Source organism: Ornithodoros turicata, chromosome 3, assembly GCF_037126465.1.
Source record: "Ornithodoros turicata isolate Travis chromosome 3, ASM3712646v1, whole genome shotgun sequence".
Lineage (NCBI taxonomy): Eukaryota > Metazoa > Arthropoda > Arachnida > Ixodida > Argasidae > Ornithodoros > Ornithodoros turicata.
This window is the reverse complement of record NC_088203.1, coordinates 45,150,942-45,164,084: the sequence shown is the minus strand read 5'-3', so window position 1 is coordinate 45,164,084 and position 13,143 is coordinate 45,150,942.

Below are 13,143 nucleotides of genomic sequence, written 5' to 3'. Positions count from 1 at the left end.
TACGTCCCGACGCTAACGTCATAAAGAATGACGCCAGGTTCGGATGAGCGCAGTCCTCTTGTAAAAGCCCTCGCGTACGACTTTTCTCCACTATCTTGAGAACCTTTTATGCGAAGGCTTTGCTTTCGAAGACATCGGCTAGCCTAGAATATGCACGGCACAAATAAGAAAGCAGTGACGAAATGAAGTTTGGAAATTGGCGGTGTGTGGCCTTTCGAATCTATCGCGATCAGACTTGTACGTATCTTGAGTACGTACTCAAAATACAGTATTTTAAATACTTTTTTCCGGTATTTTGGTACTCTACTCAATACTTTTTGTGACAAGTACGTTTAAAGTATTTAAAGTACTTTTTCCCGTATTTGCTACTCAGTACTCAAAATACTTTCCTTCTTCGTTAAGCACACTTCCAGCTGTGTCCAGATTTCCAGGCCACTGGAACTTAACGCTATTTTCTCTTCCATTTTTCGGGAATTCAGGAATCTGTCATTTATCGTCCTGTACCATAGGCTGGTCCCACGCTTGGCCTTGTTGTCAATAGCCAACACTGTCAGACAACGCTTCCTATTCATACTGCCAGGTGAATCCCCAGAAGATTAGGTACAAGGGAATCCCGGCATTTATTTCCTTTCCTGTCATCACATCTGTTCCTGCATAAAACAATATTTTATTGCCTAAGCGTTGTGTGGGCTCTACTCATCATGGTTGCATGTTCGTCATAAAAATGTATCTTACGAGGCAGCTTGGCAGTAGCGCCGGTACATATTTCCGTCCGGTAGCGTACCGCGCTACGTTTCGGAATGAGTAGTGGCGTTTCAGAGGAGTAGCGAATAGCGGTACTCCGCTACCTAACTGCCGACCGAAGGGACAGGACGCAGACAAGCTGGTGCATAACCCGGTTCCTTCCGTTCGATTAGAAACAATGAAGCAAAAAATAGAAAAACAAAGGAACATGACGAAGAAGCGTGTGTTTGGGAGACGGAAGAGAATTAGCTCGTAGCCTTTTATGTGTTCACATTCATTGCCTAGCAGTGACAATTCTTTTGTAGGAGCCTGCTTGTTGCCTCTAACAGCTTTATCTAACACGCAGGATGTCAGTGACACTTGCAGTAACTGAATATGATTCAGCATGCGCGGCGAGGTGCGCAATTGCTATTATTCAAACGTATTGCGATAATTAGGTTCATTACGATAACTATGTTGATGATACCGATTACAGTTTTATATTCCCTTGAGACCATGGCTGCTTGCGTACCGAAGATAGTGCTGCACGAAATGCTACAGTCGTTCATTGTACCTCTAGGTTTGGTCCACAGGCACACTACACGCACGTATTGCTCTCAAGGCGCAAACATAGGCTTCTACGATTTTTAGTTCGTTCACAACAACGATTATGAGCCAAGGCCAATATGTTAGGCCGATGACACGTTGCGAGAATGCGAGAAAGACAAACAAGGAAGCACACAAGAGGCACGTTTCGAATAACAGACTTATGCGTTCCCCCACGATTTTCTTCTACAATTAGACAGGTGGTACAACAACCGAAGGAATGTGAACGGGCGCGCTTTCCCATTATTTGTCTCGGTCATCTGTCCTCCTCTGGCCGTGTGCCATGCTAACCCGATTGCAGCAGGTCAGTGGTCGGAAATCTCGTGCAAGTTGGTCTATTTCCTCCTCTTGCATAACGTATTACAAGTGTTAGAAGACTTTTGTGGGAGAATAATCTTTACGATAACTTTTCATGAGACCGCAGTACGTTGGAGAAGGTAAAGAACATAGGTTGAGGCTAAAGGAATGTGCGGGTCAAATTTCAGGTGTGTTAGTACGGGCATTGTGGTATTGCTATGAACATGCCCATGCTGAGTTGATGGTACTGCGGAAGCGGCCATTCGCTTGGCGAGGGTAAAACAACGGGATGAGGCAGTGAGGCAACTGTAGCAAACATAGAAAAATAGGAGATGGAACACAGCCATTGGAAATTGGTAAATGCATATATTGTTTATGATAGCATCCGGGTCGAGCTGAACCGCATGACATCGTACGCCTGTCTCTTGGATAGCCGCAAGTGAAAGTTGGCACCACTGTAGTAATCTGAAAAAGGCAAAATGCACAAAAACTTGGCAATGCTCTCATGGGCAGAAATGAGATATCAAAGTGAGATACACAGCAGAAGACAGTTCTAAACCTAGAGAACGCTGTCTATTCTCACTCTTTTACTCCTGTGCTGTACCTCAGACTATATATATATACGCTACAAAATTTAGGTTCGAACGACCAGGATGTTGAATATAGATAGGGGAGAAAAGACACCAGAGACTGAAGTAGGGAGTAGGGGAAGTTATTTATTAAGCTGGCATTTAAACTAAGGGTCTGGGGAAGTCTACGTTTCGGCGGACGCTCCGCCTTCTTCGGGACTGAGACGAAAATCTATGTACAAGGTCTTTTAAAAGGTTACAAAAGTGTCGTCACAGTTGGTACAATTCCACTGCGAGGCAGTCGTCAGTGAGTCATGTTCTGGAAGATTCCGGAAGGTTCTTGGGTCATCGGCCGGGGAGATTACGTGTCAGAGTCTTGGGTCGCGCTCGTTGAAAACCTGTTGTCCGGGGTGTTCCTAGAGTCATTGTGTCCAACTGTAAAGAAAAGAAGAAAAGAGGCAGCGGGCACTCCGAGGACATACAGAAAAAAAGTTATCCGGATATGCTTCTTACAGTTGATAGCACTCCTTTATCCTCATTTATTAGAGATTGGAATTTGTAGATCAAGTACGATTCGCGTTGCTCTCTGCAGTGATCGGATGTGAAATTTGACTCTAAAATAAAAAGTGCGACGTTATTAATGGAATGCTCCGCGCAATATGTAGGTCAAAGTAAAAATTCATTCAGGATTCGATTCAATAACCACCGATCAGATGTTTCGAAAAAAGGTAGCCTCCCGGTTTCTCGCCATTTTAGTCGACCCGGTCATTCCATTAATAACGTCGCACTTTTTCGTCGCACACGGACTGCAGATTTGTAAGATATCTACGTTTCCTCTTAACCAAAACCTTGAAAAAGAGTGGCTATCAACCCTGCACAATACGTCCCTAGCCCTAACCAAAATACTAATTATGCAGTGTCAAGATACAATCAATTCACTGTCAGAGGAGACAAACACCGTCGCGAATGCAACCACCTTATCTGAGTCTCATAGAGCAGAACTAGACGAGTTCATTCAAAAGAAACGAGTGAGCCTAAAACTACAGAAAGAAAAAAAGCTCACTCGGGATAACATACAACATCATACCGCCGATAACACAGCCTCAAACGCGCCCAATTTCTTGTCCACTTCTGCCGTAGCCTCAAACCGTAATCTGCAGCACGCCCCTGAAATGCATCTAAATAATAATTCCCCTCCAATGCGTGATGCCGACCGACTACCAAAAGATCGTAACATTATCAACCTTTCTTCCCGTGAACTTACGAACTCCGATCGTTCCCTACTTGGTAAAGGATTATCGTTCTGCCCTAATGATGCAATAGTGGATGAATACCAGTTACATGTAGATATTGATAACTTTGCCCGGAGGCTACGGCTTGCAGAATACTTTCATGAAAAGACAGAGTCGAACAGTAATCCGTTTCGTATAAAATCAGAGTTCACTCCACAACCTAACCGAGATAAAACCCTTGATTTGTATATTAAAGCAGTTCAGAAGGATATCTTGCGTGCGTATCAGGACAGCGCAAAACGCAAACTCAGGTATAACCTCACTAAGCAGGAGCAAGAAAGCTTGTCGGCATTAGAGAACGACAAGGATATCGTAATTAACAGGGCAGATAAAGGAGGCGCGATAGTTGTAATGGATAAACAATCATACTTTGCAGAAGGCCTCCGCCAGCTTCAGTGCGCGGAATTTTACAGACCTCTCGAAACTGACCCCCGAAATTAGTGCCAATGTAACCAAAGTCCTAACAAGGTCAAAAAACGCTAAAAAGATTGACGAGAGCTTGTACCAGTATTTACTCCCAAAGAACCCTAGGCCTGGTAGATTTTACATGCTCCCCAAGATACATAAGCCGGGTAACCCCGGAAGGCCGATTGTTTCCTGTAATGGTACAGCCACTGAGAATCTTTCATCATTCGTGGATCATCTCCTCAAGGCCATCCCGTCTAAATTCGACTCATACGTTAAGGATACCAACCATTTCCTTCAAGGTATACGTAAAATAAACGTTCCCCCTAACTGTCTGTTAGCAACCCTAGATGTCACTTCCCTGTATACTAACATTCCTCATTCAGATGGAATAGCAGCAGCAGAATGTGCATTTAAGAATCAACCCGATCAGGGTTATGATACGTCCGTCCTCACGGAACTCCTGAATCTGATCCTAACATGCAATAACTTTGAATTCAACGACAAACACTACATACAGGTCAATGGTACAGCAATGGGAACAAAAATGGCCCCTAACTATGCAAATATCTTCATGGCATCCTTGGAAGAACCGTTCCTCAGAAATTGTGCACAGAAGCCACTCCTATATAAGCGATTCCTAGATGATATATTCATTATTTGGCCCCACTCCCAATGCGATCTTCAGTTGTTTGTTAACGACTTTGACCAAGTACATCCTAGTATTAAATTTACATTCAATTACTCCTCCTCAGCTGTTAATTTTCTGGATGTGGAAGTTAAACTACATAATGGAATCATAACCACCAGTCTGTATCGAAAGCCTACCGACTCCCAACAGTATCTATCGTTCCAGAGTTGCCACCCCAGACGCTAGCTATCCCTTATAGTCAAGCGCTGCGTTACCGGAGAATATGTTCTAACGATGATGAACTAGACAATCATCTTGAGAGCCTTGAAGAAACTTTCGCAGATAGAAAATATTCTAATCAGGTCGTAAAAGATGCCATAGCCAGAGCTAGATCAACCGATCGAGAGAACCTATTCCAAACACAGCCCCGAGACGATAAGAATTCTTCGGCAAACCTCACTATTAGCTTCAACGGTTATGCCCCAGACGTAAACCGCATACTTAAACGGCACTATGCAATCCTCACCCAATCTGATCGTATGAGTCAGGTGTTTCCGGAACCACCCCGCGTTACTTATCGTCGAGCAAGGAACATCCAAGACAGACTTGTGAACGCCAAGTTAAACAAGCCGTCGGAACACAACGGTTGTCAACCATGCAACGGACGCAGGTGCCAGATCTGTAAATTAATGCAAACTGCTACCAGAGTAGAAAGCACAAATTCCAGCTATCGCACAAAAATTAATGGTCTATTTAACTGTAACTCTTCTAACGTCCTTTATCTCCTTCAATGTAATGAGTGCAAGGCCCAATATATCGGTCAAACAGCTACATCCTTCAGAATCCGATTCAACAACCACAGGTCCGACGTATCAAAGACACCTAATCTGCCAGTGTCTCGACATTTTAGTAAACCCGGCCACTCAATTAACGACATAGCCATTTTCGTCCTGCAATCGGGTTTTCCATCCCAACGCCTTAGAGAACAAAGAGAATCGTTCCTGATCTACAAATTTAAAAGCCAGATTAACGAGGACCCCGGCGTCCTCTCAACAGTTCGCAACCTAAATTCCTAATTCTCTCAGAATACATACACTCTTTTGTATCTCTTTCAGTCTCCCCGGTTGGTCACCCCAGGAAATCATTGCCCTCCGGCGAAGAACATGACTGCCTGTGATTCATTGTACCCTTTTACCGTTGTTTGACAAAGCACGTGTGCTGCCCTCTCCCCTTGTACATATTCCCCTTTCATTCTTTGCAATTGGCTTGCGTCACCATAATATCCCAATCCTGTTGAAGACAGCGCTGCTGTCGAAACGTCGAATACTCCCTCTTCGTTTTTAATAAAGTTCCCCTTTTATTCCTTGTCCTGTAGAAGCACCGTCTCACTTCTGATCTTTATTGAATACCTTTATTTTTCGTGGTCAACCGCATTCGTTTATTTTTATTTATTTATTTACAATACTGTTGATCCAGCTTTGGATCGTTACAGGAGTGAGCTGTACACATGTCTTTCCAATTTACCTAAAAACGTAGGCATGCTCTGTTCGGCAACAATTGGTTCAGGAAGGGTGTTCCAGTCGTGTACTGTCCTAGGGTAATATGAGTATTTGAACACATCGGTGCGGGCCTGAAATTCCTGAAGGGCCATGCTATGTTTGTGTCTTGAGGGCTGCCTGTCGGCAGCTAAATAGGGAGAGTAAGGGTTGTGTTTACGTAACAAGAACAATTGCTTAAGTCGCTGTATCTTGAAATATAACTCAATTCGGCTAGCTAACTAATTTCAACTTATATATATATATATATATATATAGTTGAAATAAATGGGAGACAGAAGACGAAAGTAGGGGAAGTAACAAAAAAGGGGTTTATTAAAACTTAAAAATCATAAAAGTTAGGGAGGATGTCTACGTTACGGCGGAAGCTCCGCCTTCTTCGGGACAAAAGAGCTAAATGTGGCCACGAGGCTGATAAGGGGCTTGAGAATGACGTGGTCGGTTGGGGGAAATTCCCGCCACCTGGCGGTTGTCAATTGGGGAAATTCCAGAGCGTTTCTGTGTCAGGTCCAGGAGTGGGGTCATCGTCCTTGTGGGTCAGTGGGGACCTTGATCTGGCTGAAACGAGAAAAGGCAACAGGGTCCTATCTAGGTTGTTAGACTTCTTATTGTTGACAGCATGCCAGGGTCCTCGTTAATGGCCGATCGGAATTTGTAAATTAGGTAAGATTCCCGTTGTTCCCGGGAGCGGTCGGAGGTAAAGTTCGACTGGAGAATAAAAACATCCTCCGTATATAGACATCCATCCGTAGACATCCTCCCTAACTTTTATGATTTCAAGAGCAGCATTCAGGGACATCCCCTCTGAAACCCGGCTTGACCTGATAGCAGAGGACTACGCAAGGAAGCTAAGTTTACAGGGTGGTGCGTGAGTACTTGAGGAGGAACAGATCTGGGCAGGGAGAGGAGGACATATCTGAGGCGGACAATTCCCTTTTCGCGCCCCGACCTGATAACAACACCGATAACACGCCCGGGAGCATTCGCGTAAGATAAAAAATAAGACGTGATGTATAACTGTGGGAGCGAGCATGAGACTTTCCAGATATCGGGAGATTGCCGGATGAAATTGGCAGGTTGGCGCCTGTGATAGCCTTCTGGACGACAAATTGACTAAATGCGAGTTCTAAGAGTGCAGCAAGGACACCAGCTACGGTCCGCAGACGATACACAGACTACGCAATTTTATGATGATACCGTCACTATCAAATTGGTATCAACAGTTATTACGAGCTAAAATAGAGGAAACTGACAAACTGGCGCCCGTGAGTGTTACTTGGGCGACGATTTGGCGAAATGTCTGACGTATATAGATTGGGCTGGTTGGTGTAAATCCACAAGCGACCAAAGAACAAATACGAAACAACAACAGAGCGACTTGTGTGTGATCTTGTCTCCTGTTTGTTCTTTGGTCGCTTGAAAATGAATGATTTGACCAAGCGCTACCTCGCAGGCTCTAGCAAGGGAAACAGGTATGGGCCGCGGACTCGTGGCTATTAAGCATGGATATACAGACTACGAAACTAAGTGATGACATCTTCGATATCACGTTTATATCCAGAGTTATTACTAAATGAAATGGAAGATATGGACAATTTGGCGTCTGCGAGTGCTGTGGGGATGCGAGTGGTGGCGTCTCCGAGTGGCAATGATTTGATCAAACGCGACCTCGTTGGACCAGAGATCTTGGAGCAGAACTAAATACCAGATTTGCAGATAACTCTAAACAAGTGCTACGCCCCCTCGAGTACATTCTTTATTTATCGCTTAAGATGAAGCAATGCTTAGATCAGGGCAATCAGGTCGCTCACACACGCGGGCCGCATGTGCATGGCTTGTAGTCAGCTATTCTGTGTCCGGAGGGCTCTTGACCACTAAATAGAATAAAGCTTCCCCCCCCCCCACACACACACACGCACACACCAATAATGAAGAATTCTGAATGACACCAGGTTTTCAGGCATTGTTTTTACCCTTGCTCGATGTAGTGCTGTTCCTGTCGACGTTAGGAAGTACATTCACATTCGAGCAGCTCTTGTGACTAATGAGCCTCAACAAGTAGTTATATCGATTTGATCTGAACGTGCGTTTTGATAAACTGCACTGTAAGTAATATGATAATTGAGATGTAATAGTGGAGACAAGTGCAGAAAATCATCTTAATTATTACACTAAGTTTATGGGCTTACAGCATAACAGCAGCCTCTCCAGATATCATGCGCGAAAAACTATATACGGAGCACAGAGAGGCACAGAGAAAAAAAAATAGATGGAGTAGTTATGTACGAGGGTCATTGTGTGAAAATTTTTAATTAGTTCTCTTCCCTGATTTTTTTTCTTTTTCACGTTGAAAATGCAAGCACAATCAACAATACAGTGTGTAAACCGACAATTTCAGTGCTCCTGAACGTTGGGATAATCGTCCCGTGAAGAACTATGTACGAAGAACTTGCAATGCCTTTCAAATTTTCAATGTCTCACTTGGAAAAGAAGCTCATTTGTTTATGTTGGTGTGTCAAGTGAAGTTTTTCATTGATGAATTGTATTTGCGAATGCCTAATAACTATACCGCTCAGCTGTTTACGCTAAGGTACTTTGCTATAATTGCGGTCCTTTCCAGGGTGATTACCCCCACCCCGCACAGGGAGGTGTACACTCCCCCTGAATTTTTCCAACCACTCCCCTGTAATTCATGAGATTTCTCGATACAGCTTGGCCACCAATGCATCTACCCATAGATATGTATCCATATAGATATACCACCCTATGGTTCGCTCCACTCGAAATCACGCAGACATCTTATCACGCCGGGTACCGCATCTTGGCTTCTATGCACATTGATGATAGTGCCAGCCGCAACAACAATGACAAAGAAGAAATTGAAAGAAATTCCTCTTCGCCGCTGATACGAGTTGCGCAACGGACTAAAAGCTGATACATTCCGTTCAAATTCAGCATGAGAGAGCAGCGACGAAATGTCAAGGAAAAAAACTTGCCAAGCTACGGGCCACAAAAGTGAACTTGCACGGCAAATCGCCGGCAGTCCGAACATTTACACGGCAACAGACACCTACGACCACTGGTGCTAAAGTCTGAGGAAAAGACATCATAGATGAAAATACATATCCGTTACGAAGCCGTTTGAATTTCACTGTTCATGGTAATCAACCAATTTTTCTCGAAGTGCAGCACGCATAAAGAAGTCCATGATTCACTTACACGTCGACCTGCAAGAAATGACCCACACTATCGCTCTGAAACATTGCATCACTTGCAAACTTCGTTGAGAAAAGTAAAAAGTAACCTTTCTGCAACCCCGATGATGGCAGGGGCAACCAAGGAATACACCAGAAAGACTCACTGGTGTATTCTGCATAGCGAAGCCATTATCAACGACTTATACTAGGCCCTTGTGCTGGGATTTTAACAGTGGTGACAGCAAAATTTGGAAAAGGCGCCGGCAGAGCCCTCTAAAACGGGCAAAACCCTTTGTATCATGGTGCCAAAGGCATATTCGAGACGGCTTATGCTATTGCCCTTTCCCACTGGGATTGTAACGGAGGCGACCGCAAAATCCGTAAAAGACCGCAGCAGAGCCCTTTAGAACGGGCAAAACCTCCATGGTTCCAAACAGATATTACTTATGATGCTCTTCTACAGGGATCGCAACAGAAGCGACCACAAAATTCGGAAAAGGCAGCAGCAGAGTCCTTTAAAACGTACGAAACCCCTTGTATCATGGTACCAAAGGCATTTTCATGACGGCTTATGCTATGCCTTTCTACCGGAATTGCGCAAGACGGGACCGCAGAATTTGGATACGGCGGCAGCAAGGCCTTTTAAAACGGGCGATACTCCCTGTATCATGGAGCGAAAGAAAGAAAGTTATCAGTGGCTTGTGCAATGCTATTCTGCTGGAGTTATAACACAGGCGATCGCCAAATTCTGAAAACGTGGCAGAGCCCTCTGAAACGAGCAAAACCCCTTGCTGTCATGCTGCCAAAGACATATTATCAACAACTTATACTATGTCAGTCTACCGAGATCATAACACAGGCGACCGCAAATATCGGAAAAGGATGCAGCATAGCCCATCAGAACGGGCGAGACCCCTTGTATCATGCTGCCGATGACATGTCATCAATGGCCCTTCTACTGGGATTGTAATAGAGACTACCGCAAAATACGGAAAATGTGGCAGCAGAGCCCTTTAAAAGGGACAAAACCCCCTTTAATCATGGTGGCAGACATTTTACACACATATAAAGACACGACGGCTTATGTTATGCCCCTCTCCCGTGATTGCACCGGAAACCACCGCAAAATTTGGAAAATACGGCAGCAGGGCCCTTTACAATGACTCAAATGATATGTATCATGGTGCCAAAAGGATACTATGAACGGCTTGTACTGGGATTGTAACACAGGCTACCGCAACGTTCGGCAGCAGATTGAGCCCTTTAAAACGTGCAAAGCCCCTTTAATCCTGATGCCATTGCGTACATCGAGAGGTCGCGTTTGAAGAAACCGCTTCCAAAACGACGCTCGCTATAAGCAAAAAGCGTCCTAAGCTGATTTTGTCGTATGCATATGTGAAAGTAAGATCACGGGGTTTGAACCCCGTATCTTGTTCCCCTGTTGCACCCTGAGAGGGCGCGTTTTACAAAATCGCTTCCAAAATGGCACTCGGAATGGCCAAATGGCCTATTTCATCAACTTCTAACAATAATATTAAAGATGTCCAAAGCTGATTTTCTAACGTGTATATCTGGAACTAAGATCATGAGGTTTGAACCCCGTACCTTGTTCCCCTGTTGCACCATGACAGGTCGAGTTTGACAAAATCGCTTCCAAAACGGCACTCGAAATGGCCACATGGCCAATTTCATCAACTTCGGAACTTAATAAAATTTGATATAACAATAATATTAAAGATGTCCTAAGCTGATTTTGTAGTGTGTATATGTGAAAGTAAGATCACAGGGTTTGAACCCCGTATCTTGTTCCCCTGTTGCACCCTGAGAAGTCGCGTTTGACAAAATCGCTTCCAAAACGGCACTCGAAATTATCAAGTGGCCAATTTCCTCAACTTTGGGGCTTAATATCATTTGATATAAAAATAATATTAAAGATGTCCTAAGCTGATTTTGTAGTATGTATATGCGAAAGTAAGATCACGAGGTTTGAACCCCTTACCTTGTTCCCCTGTTGCACCCTGAGAGGTCGCGTTTGACAAAATCGCTTCCAAAACGGCACTCGAAATGGCCAAGTGGCGAATTTCGTCAACTTCCGGGCTTAATATCATTTGATATAAAAACAATATTAAGAGTGTCCTAAGCTGATTTTGTAGTACGTATATGTGAAAGTAAGATCACGAGGTTTGAACCCCGTACCTTGTTTCTCTGTTGCACCCTAAGAGGTCGCGTTTGACAAAATCGCTTCCAAAACGGCACTCGAAATGGCCACGTGGCCAATTTCGTCAACTGTGGGGCTTAGTATCATATGATATAACAATAATATTAAAGATGTCCTACGCTGATTTTGTAATATGTATATGTGAAAGTAAGATCACAGGGTTTGAACCCCGTATCTTGTTCCCCTGTTGCACCCTGAGAGGTCGGGTTTGACAAAATCGCTTCCAAACCGGCACTCGAAATGTCCAAGTGGATAATTTCGTCAACTTCGGGGCTATAATATCATTTGATATAAAAATAATATTAGAGATGTCCTAAGCTGATTTTGTAATATGTATGTATGTGAAAGTAAGATCACGGTGTTAGAACCCCGTATCTTCCCCTGTTGCTCCCTGAGAGGTCGCGTTTGACAAAATCGCTTCCAAAACGGCCAAATGGAGAATTTCATCAAGTTCGGGGCTTAATATCATTTGATATAACGATGACATTAAAGATATCCTAAGCTTATTATGTAATATGTATATATGAAAGTAAGATCACAGGGTTTGAACCCCGTATTTTGTTCTCCTGTTGCACCCTGAAAGGTCGCGTTTGACAAAATCACTTCCAAAACGGCACTCGAAATGGACAGTTTTATAGGGTAGTTTAATATAAAAGCGATATAAAATACAAAATGGTATCATTTGTATATTACTCACTCAAAATAAAGTTGTCTTTTCTGTCAGCCCCTTCGAGTTCTGGAAAAAAAAAAATGACCGTTCTCGTTTCGAACTCCTTCAGACCGGCCGTACAGTCTCAGTGCATGTGTATTACGATAATGCTGGGACTTAGTCCGTCGAGCGCCTAGGAGGGGAACCTTGTCTGAGTCGCAACTTTGAAGGCCCTGGGTGCATCAGGATTAACACTCACACATCATGCCGTGGTTGGTATGTGGCCTGGAGGACGTACTGAACGAAAATAGGCGATGACATTTCCAGAATTTGACTGCCTTCGTCGAAAAATCGTAGTCTAAACATGGGCGATGTGCAAAAATCGACGGAATTCCCATAGGCGCAATGCATTAAAATTCACTTGGCCAGGGTGCAGTAGGCTTATATTATGCTGGCGCCTTTCATGTCTCCAGGGGTTCTTTACATGATGTGCTTCTTTATTAGACGATGACATCTTAAAAATTTTATTCTGTTTTGCTGTTAATTGGCATAAACGCTGTCTCCCATTGAATTCACATCCTGTAAGGCCGCTTCCCGCATAGCGGCTGAGTATAGTGACGGAGTGCGCCGACTGGGGGTGACCGCGAATTTTGGGATTGTTAAGTTTTAATAAACCCCTTTTTTGTTACTTCCCCTACTTTCGTCTTCTGTCTCCCATTTATTTCAACTATAATTACGTAGCCGTCCGATGCAACTCCAACTTTTCAAGATATATATATATATATATTTATAACAACAAGGCCGAAACAGCTGTCCAGTACTGGCATGGCGATGTTTGTGTTACAAACATATGCTATACGTGCAGCCAAAGAGCTCCGGCTATGTATATATGTATATATAGATACTCATGGAACGATGCGGCAGCACCAGAGGACACGTGTTTCGCCGTGTTTGCGGCTCGTCGGCCCTGGGTAGCTGCGCATCGTTCCGAATTGGCAAA